This window comes from Otolemur garnettii, unplaced genomic scaffold (genome assembly GCF_000181295.1).
Source record: "Otolemur garnettii isolate 467f Iridium unplaced genomic scaffold, OtoGar3 scaffold00092, whole genome shotgun sequence".
Classification (NCBI taxonomy): Eukaryota; Metazoa; Chordata; class Mammalia; order Primates; family Galagidae; genus Otolemur; species Otolemur garnettii.
The window spans coordinates 6,262,294-6,268,264 of record NW_003852487.1 but is presented as its reverse complement, the minus strand read 5'-3'; the positions used below and the strand labels follow the sequence as shown (position 1 = coordinate 6,268,264).

At 49.0% G+C, this 5,971-nt stretch overlaps 1 protein-coding gene across 2 annotated transcripts in view; it reads left to right on the top strand.

The window, feature by feature from the left end:
• SLC25A18 (solute carrier family 25 member 18) overlaps positions 1-5,971 on the top strand; it is a 25,426-nt gene that overhangs the window by 5,877 nt on the left and 13,578 nt on the right. Inside the window, exon 2 of one of the 2 annotated variants that reach the window (XM_023516550.1) lies at positions 1,623-1,685. The gene's annotated coding sequence lies outside the window, so the exon portion shown is untranslated. Of the gene's footprint in view, positions 1-1,412; positions 1,686-5,971 lie in introns of those variants that run through there. The other variant, XM_003795467.3, reaches the window with a different exon arrangement.

Genomic DNA, 5,971 nt, shown 5'->3' with positions numbered 1-5,971 from the left:
TTGTGGTGGGCACCTGTGGTCCCAGCTACTTAGGAGGCAGTGGCAGGAGACTTGCTTGAGCCCAGGAGTTGGAGGTTGTTGTGAGCTGTGGTGCCATAGCACTCTACCCTGGGTGACAGCTTGAGGCTCTGTCTCAAAAAAACAAACAAAAAAAAGACCACATAGCTACTCTGGGAGACCAGGCAGGTGGATCACTTGAGCTCACAAGTTCAAGACCAGCCTGAACTAGAGTGAGACCCCATCTCTAAAAAAGTAGCTAGGCAGACAGGCACAGTGGCTCACACCTATAATCCCAGCACTCTCACTCTAGGAGGCCGAGGCGGGTGGATTACCAAAACTCATGAGTTCGAGAGCAGCCTGAGCCAGAGCGAGACCCCCCATCTCTAAAAGTAGCTGAGCATTGTGGTGAGTGCCTATAGTCCCAGCTACTTGGAAGGCTGAGGCAGGAAGGATCACTTGAGCCCCAGAGTTTGAGGTTGCTGTGAGCTGTGACACTACAGCACTCTACTGAGGGTGACAAAGTGAGACTCTGTCTCAAAAAAAAAAAAAAATTACCAGGTGTTGTGGCCAGCACCTATAGTCCCAGCTACTCAGGAGGCTAATTGAGCCCAAGAGTCTGAAATTGCTGTGAGCTATGACTTAATACCACTCTACCGGGGTGGGAGGGTAACAAAGTGAGACTATCTCAAAAAATAAAATAAAATCACACAGCTAATAAGCAGTGAACTAGGATTCAACTAGTTTGTTCAAAAGCACTTTTACTCCTAAGCCAGCTATACGGCCTCATTTAGTCCTCATCACAAGTCTACTAAATGGATTTCTCATCCCCTTGTAATGAAGAAAGCACTAAGTTAGTTGGGAGGCTGAGGCAAGAGAATCGCTTAAGCCTAAGAGTTTGAGGTTACTGTGAGCTGTGACACCATGGCACTCTACCCAAGGTGACAGCTTGAGACTCTGTCTCGGGAAAAAAAAAAAAAGAAAGCAGTAAGTTAGGTAACTTGCCTAAAGTGAGATAATTAATAATCTGGGAGCTGGGATTTGAACCTGGGTCTCTGACTCAAAGTCTGTTCCATGCTGATTCCTCATCTCTCCCAGATCCTTAACCTGGAAACCTGGCCCAAGATTGTCTGGACCCAACAGGGTCTACGAGCTTCATTCTGCCCCCATTTATCCCTCACCCCAAATTAGAAAATTTGCCTCTAAAGAGAAGGTGGGTTTCAATTTGACCTTTCTGCCCTGCAATGAGAAAACACAGGAGACAGCAGGGACGAGCGGAAGTGTTTGCATTGCACTGATTTTTCATTTGTTGCCCGCCTCCCTGGCTTCCAGGTCTCTGAGTGGGCGGTGAGTGTCCCCTCACCCCCAGGCTGCCCTGTTCAAATCTTTTCTCAGCCTTGACTTTTGTCCCAGTCACACTAGCAACCTAGTAAACAGCCACCTGCCTACCACCGGGGAAGAAGCAGCTTAGCTTGGCTGTGTGGCAACCTCCCCAGGGTTTGGTTCAAACCAACCTGTTTGAAGGTGCAGTGAGTGGGGAGAGAGTCTGGGAAGCTGCAGTGGTCACTAACTAAACAGAAAGAAAAACCAGCCGGCCGGCATTGTCAACCTGCTCTTCCCCACAGTCGGCAGTGACCTGGCCTATTGCCTGGGTTCCTGAGAAGGCAGAAGCTCCTTTCTGAAAGCAGGTAAGTGTCTTGTCTGTATGTATCAAGTTTAGAGTTGGTGGGAAAAGACTCTTCTAGCACATAAACCTTTGGGGAAGGGGAAGAGCAGACAGTGGGACAGGAGAGATGGTCATCCCTGTCTCTAGGAGATTTTCTCATCTTATTTGCTTCAGGGCAGGGAGGGGGGTGGGCAGGAGAGATGGTCACCCCTGACTCTAGGAGATTCCAGGCAACACTTCATTTCTCAGTCAGGAAGTGGCTCCTGGCTGCCTGGGGGGCTCAGCCCCGGATGTGCTCTCCTTGCTGTGCTGTAAGAGGGGGGCGGGGTCACCATGCTCACTCCTGAGGCCCCAGCAGGGGAAGAAACGAGAGCAGCTCCATGTAGAAACAACTACCCTGTGATGAGAGTGAGGCAAAGTCAGAGGCAGTAGCCCTGCTCCTGGATCGCCAATTCACTGGCTGTCTCCTGCACTGGAGGCCAGGGGCACAGCCTGAGACTGTCATTACTCAGATGACTTACGGCTTTGAAGGGAATGCATGAAGGTCAGTAAACTAGAGGTGGTGACACTAACACAGTGTGCTAAGTGTGTAACTGAGTATTAAATGGGGTCACAGGAGAGGGCTCCTGGCCATGATTTGAGGAACTTCAGAAAGGCTAGTGGGAGGGAGTGACGTCCATGCTGAAGCACAAAGAACAGTTTGTAATTTATGGGGTGTGGGTGGGAAAGAGTGTCCCAGGTAAAAGGGACAGTCTGTGCAGGGTGTAGGTGCAGGACTATGACGTGCCCAGAGGCAGTCGGGGGAGGAGCCGGACCTGTCCTGGGAGGAGCAGGAAGGCGGTGAAGCCCTTGCCTGGACCTGTCCTTCCCCACATGGCCACGTGGACAGCAGTTTTCAAGGGGCGGGCTGCAGGCTGTTGGGTACTCCAAGGGACGATCTGGGGGTAACCTGGCAGTGGCTGCTGGCAGGGGAAAGCCCAAGTCACAGAAGTTGAAGGAATGGAATGTTTTAAGATGGGAAAAATAGAAAGGTGTGATCCAGGGAGCTTGGAAAACCCTGCCCTGTGATCCCTGTGGGTCACTAACTAGAATCATTTCTCTAAATAGTTATCCTTCAAAATAGGATCCTGGGGATCAGTGTATTAAGAATCACTTTTCAATTTTCTGTACTTTCTGAACTTTCTCTTTTTTTGAGACAGAGTCTCAAAACACTCACTTCGTTTCCCCCATAGAGTGCTGTAGCGTCACAGCTCACCATCCTCAAACTCTTGGGCTCAAGTGATTCTCTTGCCTCAGCCTCTCAAGTAGCTAGGACTACAGGTGCCCACGATAATGCCTATTTATTTTTTAGAGATGGAGTCTTGCCCTTGCTCAGGCTGGTCTCGAACCTGTGAGCTCAGGCCATCCACCCACCTCAGCTTCCTAGAGTGCTAGGATTACGGGCATGTGCCCCTGCGCCTGGCCCCAACCCACCTTTGCAGCCTGTTTGCCACATTTCATACTCAGGCCTCCTTCCCCTTCTTCTCCTTTAGTATGTTCTCTACTCTCTAAGGCCCCTTCTCATCTCTTCTTCAAGCCAGCCCATGGTGACCTAGTACAACTCTGAACCCTCACGGCACTCACTGCCTAAGCTGCTCAATTGCTATTAAATGGGATTTGAGGGTTTTTTCCTTTGAGACAAAGTTTCACTTTGTCAACCTCAGTACAGTGTGGTGGCATCACAGCTCACAGCAACCTCCAACTCTTGGGCTCAAGTGATCTTCTTCCCTCAGCCTCCCAAGTAGCTGGAACTACAGGCACCCACCACAATGCCCAACTATTTTTGGACATGAGGTTTCACTCTGGCTCAGGCTGGTCTCGAACCTATAAAGCTCAGGCAATCCACCTGCCTCGGCCTCCCAGAGTGCTGGGATTACAGGCATGAGCCACTGCTCCCAGCCTGAATTTGAAGGTTTTATTAAAAACATGCTAATTAGGACTCTTTGGTTAACAAGTTATAAAAATAGTGTAAGACAAGAAGTCAATTCCTTAGAAGGGCAGCAGTTCATCCCTGGGGACAAAGCGGGTTCCTGTGCAATCGGGTTTTCCATTATTTTCCATCTTTTTCCATGTTGGTTCCAAAGAATTCCAGAAGTGGCACTTGATGATTCTGTATCCCAGGACATACCTGATTGGTCTTAACTACCCAGCACACTCTCCCAACACTGTTTTTCCTAAATCCCATTTAGAAAAGAAGGTAGGAGAAATACCATCCATTGATGAATAGTCTAAAGCACATAGTAAACCTAAGTGACAGACCAGATAATCTGGTGTTCCACCTGCTCCTTTAATTCCTCGGCCACGTAGTAAGTGCCTCTGTCAGACAGATGGTAGCCGCAGGCGAGGTTGCCCAGGATCCTTCAGGGCCTGTGGTAGGGTGGGCTGTAGCACTTTAGAAGTCTACTCCTGCCGGGCGCTTGTGCCTATAATCCCGACACTCTGAGAGGCCAAGGTAGGTAGATTGCTGGAGCTCAGGAGTTCAAGACCAGCCTGAGGAAGAGTGAGACCCCATCTCTACTAAAAATAGCAAAATTAGCCAGGCATTGTGGCAAGCACCTAGTCGTAGCTACTCAGGAAGCTGAGGCAGGAGGATTCCTTAAGCCCAAGAGTTTGAGGTTGCTGTGAGCTATGAAGCCACTCTACCCAGGTGATAGAGTGAGGCTCTTGTCTCGAAAATAAAATAAAATAAATAAAAAATAGTCCTATCTGGAGAATCAGTAGGATTTCGATTCTGTGAAGACAGGGCCTTGTTTTTCCCCTAGCTGCACCCCTGCTGCCTAGAACTGTGACTGACATACAGGAGGCACTTACCAAATATTTGTAGAGTAACTAACGCCTAGGTGTATGGAATGCCTTAGGGACAGAGCAGTTATGGGCTCTGTGCCAGGTTTGGGGATTGTGAGGTGATACGACTCCTTTAAAACCTTGGCTGGCTCTCAGTTTCCTTTTTGTTGACTCTATTTACTAATACATTTACCAGTGCCAGAAAAATCTTGTCAAGTCATAAAGTTTGATTACCCAACACTGCTTACTTCTGGGGCTGGGATGATAGTGGCTTGGCACAGTGTCAGGCGGTGAGGCTGGGTGATCCAAAATGCACACACCACACCAGGCAAATGCTCCTCATGGTGGAGACGCTCTCACATCTCTCTAGTGTCAGTGCCATGGAGTGTCCCTGTGATCAGGGTGTCCCTAAGTTCTCTGGCATCTCTTTTTATTTTTATTTTTTTTGGTAGAGCCTCCAACCCTCACCCTAGGTAGAGTCCCTTGGCATTACAGCTCACAGCAACCTCAACTCCTGGGCTTAAGCGATTCTCTTGCCTCAGCCTCCCAAGTAGCTGGGACTACAGGCACCCACCACAGGTGGGTTATTTTTTAGTTGTAGTTGTCATTGTTGTTCGACAGGCCCAGGCTGGATTCAATGGAACCTGCCAGCCCCAGTGTACGTGGCTGGCTCCTTAGCCACTTGAGCTACAGGCGCCAAGCCTCTGGTATCTCTTAAACACCCCTATTCCAGTAGTCAGGGAACCACAATTTTGAAAATAGTAATTCTAGAAATAGCAGGGAATATGGTTTCGAGGGCAGCTGTAGTGTTCTCAAGTTTGGACTCTCTGGCTTCAGACAGAAAGGGTTGTGTCCAATAAGGTCTTAAGGTGGTGACCTGGAATTAGAGCCTGTCTTCCTCTCATAACAACTTATTAAATATCTCAAAGAGGAGCCAACAACACTTTAATTGCCTGACATTTTGCCATCAAGTCTCCAAAAGCTCCAGCTCTGGGAGGCACATAGTTTGAGCTTCAAGAGACAACAGATGTGGGCAGGTACGGTGGCTCATGCCTGTAATCCTAGCACTCTGGGAGGCCGAGCGAGTTCAGGAGTTCGAGGCCAACCTGAGCAAGAGCAGACTCTATCTCTAAAAATAGCCAGATGGGCTCGGCGCCTGTAGCTCAAGGCTAAGGCTCCAGCCACATACACCAGAGCTGGCAGGTTCGAATCCAGCCCGGGCCTGCCAAACAACAGTGACAACTACAATCAAAAAATATCTGGGCATCATGGCGAGCACCATCTATGTGGGAGGCTGAGGCAAGAGAATTGCTTAAGTCCAGGAGTTGGAGGTTGCTGTGAGCTGTGATGCCATGGCACTCTACCCAGGGTGACAGCTTGAGGCTCTGTCTCAAATAAATAAATAAATAAATAAATAAAGTAAAATAAAATAAAAATAGCCAGATGTTGTAGTGGGAGCCTGTAGTCTCAGCTACTCAGGAGGCT